Genomic DNA, 13,547 nt, shown 5'->3' on the forward strand with positions numbered 1-13,547 from the left:
TTCCGGCAACGAATCTCATACATAAATGCGACCTCCGTTCAAGAGTCGAAGTTGCGTTGGCGGATTTAGATAAATTTCCTCTTCCATACAAACGCCATAAGGATACGGAGATCGAGGCTACTTCTGAACGCTTTAATGAACGCTCGAAGAAGTTTAAAACTTTAAACAGACGATTTAATAGGCTGCTCAAGTTTTCCAACACCTTCGGTTTCTAACGAAACGATGTAAATTTTACCGCTATTTCACTCAAAATTCTTACGTTTATTCTTACGACAATCATTACATATCGATAAATATATCTCGCTACGTATTCCTAAAGTAAAGTTACAAGGATTTTCATGGAGTCGAGATCGAGGCTCGAAAAAAAAAAAAAGAGGTCGACGCGATGCCGTGTCGCGGATAAACTACCCGGCCGTGAAAAAATATAAAAGGGGGGATAGGATCCATCCATCCATCCATCGCGCTTTCGAGACCGCCGTATACCGTATATGTACGTCACCTATGTGTCGGGCCAGGCGATAAATCCCGTGGCTCGTTGGCGGCGAGGAAAGGGCTCTTACGTTGCGTCGGGATGGCTCAATTCGTATCAGGATCACGCGGTGAATCGAGGGGGGAGGCGAAGGGGAGCGAGCGTGCCGCGATGTCAATTTTTCCACCGGGGATCCCAGCGAGGGAAAAGGGGAAATTTGTGGGAATACCGAACGCTCCGCTCTCTTTCCTCCCAGTTATTCCTCTGCGATTCTATACTACACGCGCCTCTCGTGTGATCGTGCGTTGCCACGATTCATCGTCCAAAAAAAAGAAAGAAAGCTCTTGAGCTGGTTTTCGATTTACTCTGCCGCGAAAAAAAGAAACGATGTTAGCGACGCGCGGTGGACAAGCGTTCAAAGTTATGCACGAAGGAAATTGGACGATCAGATTCGAGAGGCAGATATCCGGTGCAGCATATCCGATGCAACTCTATCTCGAGAGAGAGAGAGAGAGTGGATCAAGGGTGTAATGCAGTCTGGACTTAGTCGGGGCATAATTCAACGGTGTACAAGCCCTGCGTGGATCTAATCCAGTTTATCATAGGCTAACTCGGACCCGCTTAACCGGGGGACAAGGGGAGGGACGTAACTCCAGTTTCACCCGTTAGTAGCAGTTTCGAGTGATTACTTTAACCCCCGAGTCGCTGACAATCTCCTTCTCCAACGAGGAGAGGATTCGCAACATTCGAACCTTCTTCGAGAAATTTAACCGATATTCTCGAAGAGGATCCACTCTTTCGTTTTATTCTCATTATCGTACGAATACGTATCGAAGAGCGGAAAATTATATCATTTGAAACGAAAAGGTTGCACGAAAAGGAAAAAGCATATGGAATATATATACGTTTTTCTGTATCTTTTATTGGATTGATCGAAAGTTTCTAGGCCACGCGAAAGGCAATTATACGCAGAGCCTCGTTGTTCAACGAAGCGTTTCAATCCTACGATTCCACCATTAGAGATATTATATTCTGTATCGTTTGGAGCAAAACGTTAGCTCGAAGTATACGAAGAAACATGCGAAATTTATATAATTTTATACTCGTTCCACTGTTAAGAAGGGATACGTGGCAGGTATCGGTGCAACGAACGTTTCGTACAGAAGTGAATCGTATTTTTCTCTCTTTCTCTTTCCTGGTTGTCGTCGAAATTGGAGTGCAAAGGTCCGTGCAGATGGCCGTTCGCGATAAGAAAAATTTTGCACGAATTTACCGATATTGGCCGATCGTTATCGACGCTCCACCGTTTCCCGTCCAAATGGGAAAAATCGTGTTCCCTTTTTTTTCTTCTCTTTTCCGCAATAGAAAAAGAGAGAGAAAAGTTTCAATATTTCAGCAGCTTAGATAAAAATATCTCGATATTTTTAGATCCTTTCCTGTTTCGTTCTATCTAATTCTATCTTTCTGTTTTCCTTCCTCCGTCCTTGATCGAAAAATATAATACGTTTTTTTCTTTCTTTTTTTAAATCGGCACAAACTTTCCCGAACTTTGACACGATGGCGTTAATTACGCAAGATCCGGATTGTAACCCGGGAATATCGCGAAATTCGCATTAAGCAGATAACACACAGGAACTTATTATCATTACCAAAGGGAATAGGAACTTACGGCGGAACCGTTCTCCCAATTACCGGCGTTACCAACATTAGAAGAAACTGGCGGCGGCCATCATGGCTGCTCCAGTTTCAATATCCGTTTGTATCGAATTGCGTCGAGACGTACGTGCTAATTACGCAAGCTTGATCTATCACGGATTTTCTCGTCACATGGAAACGCGACAGAGAATTTCGAATATTATCGTGGAACGATTTCGAAAGATCGAATAAAGATTCGAACGTATTCGATTATACTCCTGGACGACACTCTGGGACCCCGTATTTTCCAGCATCTTCGTGAATCGTGGACGGAAAAAAATTGGAAAAGCGGAAGGGGGGAGAAAGTTGGAAGAGAAATGAAAATGAAAAGGGAGTGCGGGGGCGTAGCGGATAACCGAACGACAAATCGAAACGGTGCATTCGTTAGCATGAAAAGTGGTCTTACATTGTGCCGATCTGGAATGGAGAGAGCGCGGAATGGCCGAATCGAAAACGAAGGACGGATGGAGCGAGGGGTTGCACGGGTCGTCGTTCCTATGCGTCATTTCACTTGGCTCCCGATCCCAAAATTTCCAATTGCCCCGCGTTCTGTTTTGCTTGTTTCGTCCTCCCTTTTTTCACCCTTTTCGCGCAATTACAAATAGAAATTCCTCTCCTCTCGCGCGGGCGTATTAAACGGAGGACGATTCGATGCAACGGCCATCGATTCCGAATAATTCCACGTCCCGTTTTTGTTTCGCATCCGAGAAAAATCTTCTTTGTCGATCGATGCTCGTTACGATCCTCCCCATTTCCGCGGATATACGATATTCTTTTTCCTTTTTCGGGCCTCCGCTCGTCCGGTCGAAAGGAAATCGAGCCGCGCTCTCTGCTCTCTGCTCTCTCTCTCTCTCGAATAACCGCGTAACCGGTCGCCGTTTCCGCCGTTCGTATCTCGACGCTTTTTCGAGATTTATACCGAACGAGACGATCCCTCCAATGGCGGGGGGATTAAGCAACGGAATAAAGTACGCGAGTCTAAATAACGCGAGATGGTATTAACCGGCGGACTCGATCCATCCTTGTTCCCGCCGCTTCCCGGGATCCACGATTCGAAATTCGATCGGTGGGAAATAAAACGAGATGGGATTCCGATGGGAAACTGGAGCATCGGCTAACGTCGTTTAATCGTCCTTTTCCCTCCCTTTCCTTTCGCGTCGAATTGGAGCACGGACGGAAGGAAAGGGATTGAAACGCGTCGTGGCGAAGCGTTAAGGAGCGTTTTCTCACCGGCCATTTTTCCACCCGTTATCGAGTAACGCGGGTGGCCCGCCTTTCGATCGGATAGATTCGATTCGGCATCGAGGGGAGGGAAAAAGCGGGAGGGGGGCCATTGCGGCGTCGTCATTCCGTCGTGTCATTCCGCTTCAGAAGCCGCGCAGCGCGTGCAACGAGCCGAAATTCGAATGACGCGTTTCCCGATCGTCCTCTCCTCTCCCCTTTCCGCCCCCGTTCGATCGACGAAACTAGATTTTTGCGCTCGCCTCTGTGTCGTTCGCGCACCGTTCGCGGCTGATTCTTTTAGGCCGGCCAAAAACCGCGCCAGTTCGCAACCTATCCCCGGCGATTTACCCTCGTTTCCTCGGCGATCGATCGATCGATCGTTACCAATTTCGCGACGCCAGTCTTGTCAATGGAAAATGGAATTTTTCCTTTTTTTTTTTTTTTTTCGCGACAGAAGAACTCGATTAGAGACACTGGAATTTTTATTCGGGTTTCTAATTCTTTTTTTTTCTTTTTTCTTTTTTCTTTTTCGCGTGTGGCTGCATCGGTTAGTCAATCGAATCGCGTAATTCTCGTCGTTACAGAATTTCTTTCCTCTCTCCCTTTTGCAGGTTAAAGGGGATGAATTCGATTTCTTGTTTATTCTTGTTTTCGCAAAAAGGGTGAAAGGAAAACGTCGAATTAAATTTCTCTTATTTTTTTTCTTCTTTCTTTTCGAGATCGTAGAGAAAGAGAAAGAGTCGTAAGGAAAAATCGATCGATAGGTGGTTGCCAGATCTTCTCTCGGATCTTCTCCTCCGCCTCGATTGCTCTAACTAATTGAACCAGAGTCCTCTCCCCTTAGAGCTCGCCTCCTCCACCAGTCTAATATCGTCAAATGGCTATCTCCCAGTTTCTATCTCCCAGTTTCTATCTCCAGATCCCGATTCGAAGCTCTTACCATTATACCGAACTACCTAAACTACCTACCCCTTCCCTTCATCCGCCCCATCTACCTCCAAACTACCCCCTCGCACGTGCAAAAAAACGTCCAATTCAAACTCCTTACCACCGCTTTAAAAAAAGGAGGAGAGGTAGGGGCAGAGAGAAAAAAGAGGTAGGAGGAAAGAAAACCACCCCCTCTTGTAATTCTCCCAAGCGATCGTCCCCAATAGCCGAGCATCGGTATCCGGATCGTTTTCTTAACGGGCCTCTCCTTCACGAGGATCCCTGTGTTCCCTGCTCCAAACTTTGCCAAGTTTGTCGCGAACCTTGTCCCAGCTTCCCTACTCTCTCTCTCTCTCAAAGAGAAACTGTTCCAAAAAGAAGAAAAAGAAAGAAAATAAAGGGAAGGAGAAGAATTTACACGTTGCCCTCCCGAATATCGATGCAAACCTCGGATGTTCGAAAGTTCGAAAGGATCGGTCCTGAAAAAGACACAGTTATGTTTCTCGTGAAAGTAACGAAATACCAGATAGCGTCATCGTCGACGAGAGAGGTTAGAGAGAGAGAAAAGAAGATAGGAAGGAAGGAAGAGCGGGAAGTTTCTGCAGACTTTCGACTTGGCAACGGGACCGACGAGGAACCTTCAATTTTAATGAACCGAGCGGCAAGTACGGATAGAAAGCGCAGGGAGAGGCTGAAGGGGGAATAGCGCGGAAAGTTTCGAAAGCTCTCCTTTTCCATCCCTTCGTGTCCGTACGTGTCCCACGCTCCTTGGAATCCTTCCCGCATCGGGGATATTTGGAGGACGAGGCGCGCTCCAAAGAGGATCTCGAGGAGGCGAATAACGCAAAGATATCGAGACGTTCTTATCGTTATGGGCGGGGATGGACGGAGCGCGACAACGTCCCCTTGGATCGAAACTAAACACGAACACGAACACGCGCTCGCTGTTTCCTCGGTGGTGGAGGGAAATGGCGTGGAATGTTAATAGACACGGTATAACAATGGGGGATTTCAATTTCACAGCGCGTTAACGACGATCGCGGCGCGGGCTAATGGTTGTTAATACCGAGGGGAGGGGGAGGGGGGCAGCGCGATGTCTTAATTGCCGGTCATTGGCGCAATAAAAGTAATACAAATCGGAATGCAATTGGAATGCCGTTATTATACGGAATATTAATTAACGGGCCGCGCATTATTAGAGGCGCGGACACTCGAATCGAACATCTCTCTCTTTCTCTCTCTCTCTCTCTGCACCCTTTCAAGCGCGAATAAATCCTATCCACTTTTCGATTTTTCCTTTATTTTATTATTTTTCTTTCTTTCTTTCGTATTTAGTAGAAGCTTCTTCGGCGATTTTTTTTTCGTCTTCTTTCTTTCTAAGCTTCTCCCCTTCCCTCTTTTCTTTTTCTCTTTTTTTTCCTTCCTTTCGTTCTTCCCGTACGCGCGATTATCCACATAGAGTAGCTTCATGGGAGCGGCCTCGGCGGCTATCGGCTTTAATTAACACGCTCGCGTTATATTCATCCTGTCGTGAACGGTTGAGACAAAGGACAGTGGCTCTTTGTTCATCTCGTCGGTGGAAGCTCTTTCACACGGTCGAGAGGCATGGGGCAGGGCGTGTCCACTCGTGCGGCCTCTCCCTTCAGAACCAGTTCCACTTGTTTGTAAACACGAAAGGACTTCTATTTCTATAGGGAGAGGAATTCCAAGATCGTTTCAGCCACGGTTTCGTTATTTCTCTGCACACACAGAGAGAGAGGAAGAGAGAGAGAGAAGAGTGAGAAGCGTCGGGGGAGGGAGGCACTCGTTGACAGAGCGTACAACAGAGCGTACACGTTTCAACTCGGCTTGATATCTTAATCTACTTTTAATTCAGCAGACCGGACCGATTACGAACACGCCACGAGTGTAATTAATGTTTCCCCGTGCTGTTTATTTAGCTACCTTCGCTGTATATATCACGATCCTTTTACCACGCTCCTGTTAACACAACGTTGTTGATTAACGAGAGATAGATATGGTCCGATACCGCGGTGCCTTCCTCCTTTTCCTTTTTTCCTCGACAGTATCGTTCATTTTTTCTCTTCCTCCTCCTCCTCCTCTTCCTCCTCCCTTTTCGTCCACCTATGCTCGTTACGTATATTGCCGCGAGTAGAGCGAGTGGATCGATCAAAAGGGAATCTCGAAAGTGAATCGACCTTCCTCCCCCTTCCCGATTAATAATTCAAGATTTATCTTTCTCCCTTGTATCCACGGAAACGAATCGATGAATCGAAGAAGAAAGAAAGAAAGAAGAAGAAAGGAAGGGAGAAAAAGATTAATGCGATCGTTGGAGTGTTTCCTCCACTTCCTCCATTTTCTCCCCCCTCCACTCGACGTTCGAAATCCTTGTCCTCGGAGTGAGCGCGTGCAAGTGGTTGGAAAACACGGAGCGTTTCGATCAAAAATAGATTTCCCGCTGGAAGGTTTATCATCGGCCCGGTATTGTGCTCTCAAACCCCTTCCCCTCCTGACTCTACTCTCGAGACTTCTTGAAGTTGGGAGGCGGAGGCGGACGAGACCCGTTCCGGAGGAGGAGGAGGAGGTCCTCCCGCCCGCCCGCGAGAAACACAAAGACTGTCCATTTGCCATCTGATAATAATTGGAAAAGTTATCGCCGAGATGAAGTTCTTCACTACAGCGACTAACATCTCTCTTTCTCCGCGGACCATTCCCTCCCCCCCGTAAATGTAAAATGGGGAAACTTTCGCATCGGGGGAATAACTTGCGCCGCTTTTGAATGATATTACTTTCTTTTCCGCGGCAAACACCCTCCTTCCTTCTTGGCCTGAATTTCGAGCTACCGGCGAAAAAGCGAGAAACCAACCGCCAAGGATGGACGAAAGAGTTGGAAAGGAGATTAATTCGATCGTGTAAATTGCTTCGCCCGCGGCCGCGCGTCCACTCTCTTTCCCTTCTCTTCCTCCCCCTCTTTCTCTCCGCCTTTTCGTCGCGTTATTAATATCGGTTCGTTAACGAGGAGGAGTAGCGGCATCACGCGATCCCTTTTATCGATACGAAAAATGATCGCTTGAACGTGTATGCGTGCGTGCGTGCGTGTGTGGGTGGTCACGAGGATCACCGTGATGTTGGCCGTGAGAGCCGTTCAACCGGGCAGATAGATATCGTCGATCCCGCGATCGGAAAAAGGATATTACGGTTTAAACGTGATCACCAAGGTATTAAGACGACTTTATCTCGGATAACCTGGATAGAAATTGAAACAACCATGTGAAAAATTCAAGTGTATACCGGTTTATAGAGATATATATATATATATTGCTCGATGATATACAAATTGGGAATACGCTGGATAAATGTGTTGGAATAGAACGTAAATTATATCGCTATGCATCAGAAAAATCATTACGAATGGAGCTTTGAATCTTGTAATATAAAACGAGGAGGAGAAAAAACTAAGAATTATTTATCATTAAGATCCAAGATTCGAGGAAAAAAATCATTCAAATCGGAAATTTCTCTTTTTCTCCTGATAATTACGATCCAAGAATTATACGATTCGAAGAATATTTAAATTGAAAATTAAAAAAAAATTTCTTTGGTAGTTTGCAAAATGTTGGCAAAAATCTATCTAATAAAATATAAAGATTTTTTAGTAATTTTTTAAAATTACTCAGTTCAGTCTCCTTTGAACTACTTTCCACCATCGACGACGTACACGAGAGCCCCCCAGTCGCGAAAAATCACGGCGGAAGTTTGATGACGAAAAATGAACGATCGGAATGGAAACTCGTGAATCCGATGTTTCCGACGCCGAATCAAATTTTGCATCGATCGCGTTTATCTCGTCCACGCACAATTTCGATTAAGCGTTATACACGTGTTATTGCTAATGAACTGGATCGTGGTGGAACGTCTGCTTTTAAAGTGGCTTTATTATAATATATATATCCGTTTCGTTGATAATTAATCGTTGCGCGTGAAATTTTGTTACTCGTCGTTACTCGTTTATTAATTATTAATGTTCCCTTTAATATGGAGGAAAATCGTTGTTATCGAAATAAAGAGAACGAAGGGAGAGTTCGGATAAAGTTACGAAAAAATTCCAACTATAAAAACCGAAGACAATGAAAAAACTCCAAAGTACGATAAAAAAGGAAGGTAATATTAGAAGAAGAGGAATAAAAAAAAAAGAAGAATAGCATAAAGAAAGATCGGAATGGAAACGACCTTTTCGAATTCACAGATTGTTGTGGTATTGAACGGGACATGTGCTCGAAAAACTCGAACAGCAACATATCGAGCTGTGTTGTCGATTTGGAAATGTATACGCATTATACATAGGGCATCGCGAGCGTATACATCACTGTAAAATCCGCTCTATACCGATTCACTATCGTGATAACTATTAAAAATCGTGCATCGATATATATATATATATATATATATATATATATATATAAAAACTGGTGTCGTACATCACTTTAACAAAAAAAAAAATATCCAACGATAGTCTGTAATACTTGAAACGAAACGAAACGATGTATTAAGATTGCAATTGATAAATGATCGTCACGAATACGAAAATTCTGACAAATGGGAACGAAACTCGAGATGATAATGAACATATATCTTGTTATTTATACACTTCTGCGTTTCCATTGAAAAAACGAATGGAGCGAGAATAAAACCCTTCTTTTCAGAATCATCGAATCGTAGCTATTCGCGAATTAATCGTCGTGGTTATGCCTAATTGTTAATGTATAATAGATAATCGTGGCCACTTGGTTCCACGAACATTCACAATTACCTACAAATCGGCGCCATCAACCGAAATTGCGTATCATCTATTGTGGAAACGCGCTATTCCAACTACGATCGAATAATCGACGAACAACCATCCCATTTTCGCGTTGTTTCGTTCCATATATACATATATTCCTCTTCAATTCGACTTCTTCTTTCAACGTTCTCTTTTATGTATATATATTTTTTTTTCATCCCTTTAAATCGATTCCGCGTCACTTGCTCGCACGGCAGTGTAATTGCACTCGCGCCCATTCCTAACGAAAATCCCAACCGATCCCCATTTATTGGAATAATTTTACAAACGGTCGCTTCTTCTGTTCCACGCGGCGGGCGCGGGAAACAAAAGGGATGGTCGGGCCATTATTAATTTTCCGACCTAGGTTCAATTAAATCGGCGTCTCTGTCGAGGCGCGGGAACAGGATCGAGAGCCGACTTTCTCTCCATCGTCGCTCTCTTCCGTTCTTCTTCCTTTTTTCTTTTTCTTCGCTCGTTTTCCTTTTTTATTTAGATACTTTGCGCAGATAGTTCCGTCGTCTCTGAGAGTTTACCCTCGATGAAATTGTTGGTGAATAATGACTCGACGAGATCTGGTGATAAAGGATCTTCCAAGTTGTTTCGTACTTGATAAATCGAATCGAACGATTTTCAGGAAGTATTCGAAATATATTTGTTCGATCGAACAAGAATCGATAGATTCGTTTTATTTATTGTACCTGAAAGATTTTTAAGTAATTTTTAAACGAGAGACAAGGGTCGATCAAAGTTCCATTCGCGCGAACTTCAGAAATTGCGTATTTATTCGATCGATATTCGGATATTCGACGTCGCGGAAAAATTCTTCTCGAGTTGGAGAGAGAGGGTAGCGTGCCATTTGCAATTTTCATTATTTACAGCACAGGTTTGAAAAGGCTGTCGCGTGAATTGAAATGGTCAGGGGGGAGGGGGAGGACTGGTCACTTAATCCCTCCATTCAGAGGCCGGCTCGAACGGTTGAAATCGAAACTGCAAAGCTTCAAGTATACGGATTCGCAGAACGGTCTGTTTACTTTTCTCGCTAATAACAGAAGGATTTAATCAATAATCCGATAAACGTGTTAAATTCAGAGAGTCTTCGATTCGTCAATGATTCTGTAGAAACGCAAAATTAATCCTTTTCAAACCAATTCATTTTATTCCTTCCTATTGATAACCAGTCGAAGTGAATGGCAATTTCGAATTTTCCCCGATATTTTATTTTATAATGACTCGCCGAAAGATACGTGGACAAAAGGAAATTTGTCTAATTCGAAAATTTCGATTTTAGTTACAGATTTTTGTGTCTGTAGAATACATTAAGAGGAGAGATTTTTTTTCTCGATGAAAAAACGAAATCTTGTTCCAATATCCTTTTTTTTTTTTTTACATATTTTCGATACAATTTTCCCCATGAAATTCTTTTACAACGAAAAATACATCGAAATTACCGTTTATAATTTACAATTTAAAATGTTAATATCGCGCGATCGATCGATTTAAATTTAAAATTGCTCTTCCCCCCCCGACGCAAAATTTACAATCATCCTGCAACTTATTAACGTGCTAATTTTTTTAATGGAATGATAAAAAAAAAAAGAATGTTAAAAAAAAAAAAAAAAGAATGTAATTCATCCTACCCCGTAGGACGGTGCCATAAAGTTTCGTTAAAAAAAGAATTGTTCATCACCGTTCCACCGGGAGGAAAATAGAAGAAAACGAGTTGAAATACTTTTACGAGTCGCAGAAAATTGTAACGACAAAACTTTATAGACAGTTAGAACGCGAGTTCGACGCGAAATGTGAAAAATGAAATTCGACCGACGCGCGGGTTCTTTTTCAAAGGGTGGGTGGGGGTGGGGGGCGCACGTCTGTTCCACCCCCGGCTCGGTCCAAGAAACAATCGAGTGCATACACGGGCCGTGGATACACGTACAAATTGTCGTGTCTCCCGGTGACCACCGGTGTCCCCCGGTTTTATTTCCTGAAAATACGCTCGCCGGGGAATTTGTCCCCGTGGCGTGGAGAGCGTCGTCGACGTCCACGTGATTTATAGGCGGTGTAACCAGGCGTTTCTCTAACCATCTCTTCTTTCTGTTTCAGATGTGAAACTGTTGCCAGAAGTATTATCGATTCGCATTACGTATGAAGTAATTGGAAATCGCAGTGGGCAAGGTGAGTAATCATTTCCAAATGTCTCTCGAATATACTTTTTCTTCCTTTTCAAACCTCTTCTCCATTTACTTTCGCTTGAACCGAATCGATTTTTTTAACGAAAGGATTCACCAAAGGCTTGAGAAGAATTTGTCGATCACTTTTTTTATGAAAGTTAACGAGAAATAAACGTTCTCTAATTTTCAAAATTCTATCTGTTGTTACATTACACGTATTATATAATTCTCAAAAGTTAAATTCATCTTTGTTCAATGAATTTCGTTGCTTCGAATAATTAAATTAGAAAAGGATTAATCAATTCGAAGATGTCTAAAAATAAAAATAGGATATTTTCATTCGCATTAAAGTTATATTCGCGAAATATCCTTTGCGTCTATAAACCGTAGATTGTACGTATCATTTCCTGTATTTATCTCAGTTTTAAAAAAAAGAAAAGAAGCTGCGCCGCTTTTTCACAGAGGTTCTCTTTCAATCGGTACCGGAAACGGAGCAGGAGCAACGCGAAAGTCACCGTTATTTCAAATTGCGCCGCGGCAACAATCGTTCAGAGATACAGTTTCTTCTCAAGCCGGTAACGGTAACGTGGGGCGTGGGGCAAAAGTAGAGGAGAAGAAGCGCGTATAATGGAGAGCCGCCTTCTAATCGACCGTTCACCATTTTTCTGTTCCAGGTTTTTCCCGACTGTCGCGACGTTTCTCTCTTACTTATTATCAAGAAGTATTTCTTACTACTCGCAATTGTACTCCGTAACGTACGGTGTTCCGCACCTAAAAAAAAAAAGTAAACGGTTTATTCGTATTTTTTGAGACTCGTGATAGCTTCGTAGTGTGCAAATGTAAATTAGGGCGAACGAAATAAAGATTTAAAAAAAAGTAAATATATATATATATATATAAAAAATAAAAATAAAAAAAAATAAATAAATAAAGTAAAATAAGGAAGAAAACAAGGCGAAAACGAAACTGCAAGGAAAAGAGAAAAACAAGGGCAAAGAACGGAAATAGAAAAGGAACAATGAAAATTAACGAATTAAAATACGACGGATAAAAGAGAAAGGAAAGAGAAGCAAGGGCAAGAAATGTAAAAGAGGTAGAAAAAGAATTATGATAAAACGAGGAGCAAATAGGAAGACTAGGAAAGAAGACGACGAAAAACACGAAAAACACACACGCGTAAATACATTCACATATACACGGAACATTACAACATACTCTTTATTAAATCGTAATTGCAACGAAGTTTTTTCTCTTTCTACTCGAATTCGACTAGTTTACTTATTCCAATTGATTGATTATTAAGAATGCGAGAGATTATACATATATAAATATAAATATAAATATGAATATAAATATATAAATATAAGCATGTGAAATACGGGGGGGGGGAAGGGAGGATCCTCCAATTTTCGATGAGCGTTCTCTTGTTTCTCGTCGAAGAGAGGTGAGATTTAATGTAAATAGCAAAGAGTTTTGTATATTTGTAAAATAGATAGGGCATTTTATTATAAACAATAAAGTTATTTATATATATTTTAATCACAACACGGAGAAACTTCTTTCTTCTTACCTTGATCAATATCATCGGAATAAGCAGCGGCGAGATCGATCTTCACTTCGTACAAACGGTTTAATCGGATGGACCATCATCGGCCACGATATCCACGTGGCGTGACTGAAGCGGAGAGATCTAAAATTCCATCAACCGGGTATGTATTATATACGAGGAGGATCGTTAACGAAAGCATTTAATATCATTAGCGTTCGAATCGGTTTCTTCAACGATGCAATTCCTCTCCCTTCTCCTTATCCACTTCCTTTCTTCCTTCTATCCTTCCTTCCCTTCGAAATGAACCGCGAATCTATCTGTGCTTTCGAAAAACGGGCATTCGGAAAAAAATTTCGCTTCGAAATTCTCTTCAAGGGGTTTCAGAACATATTTTTTCGGAAATAACGATTAAAACATGAATTCTTGGAAATATGTAAGGGCCAAGAGTCAGTTTAATCCGCCCCAATTCTCTGGATGACTAACGAAATATTTCCATCGTAAAGATAAGATCACGTTCTGACTATCCCGTTTCAAATTTCCAGATGGCAGATTTATTAATTGGCAGAGTTGGGGGCAGAGTCTCGCGATCCGTTGCGTTAACTCGATTGAGAAATATCGACGAAATGGCAACGAGTGCGTATTAGCGATCGACTGAATTGAAATTCGAGTCAACCGTTCCGTATAAATATC

General features: G+C 42.5%; 1 protein-coding gene across 1 annotated transcript in view; it reads left to right on the top strand.

Moving 5' to 3' along the window:
• LOC410229 (toll-like receptor 6) overlaps window positions 1-12,563 on the top strand; it is a 42,978-nt gene extending 30,415 nt beyond the window's left edge. Inside the window, exons 2-3 of the mRNA XM_393712.6 lie at window positions 11,241-11,312; window positions 11,983-12,563. The gene's annotated coding sequence lies outside the window, so the exon portion shown is untranslated. The remainder of the gene's footprint in view (window positions 1-11,240; window positions 11,313-11,982) is intronic.
• The last annotated feature ends 984 nt before the right edge of the window (window positions 12,564-13,547 follow it).

This window comes from Apis mellifera, linkage group LG10, assembly GCF_003254395.2.
Source record: "Apis mellifera strain DH4 linkage group LG10, Amel_HAv3.1, whole genome shotgun sequence".
NCBI lineage: Eukaryota > Metazoa > Arthropoda > Insecta > Hymenoptera > Apidae > Apis > Apis mellifera.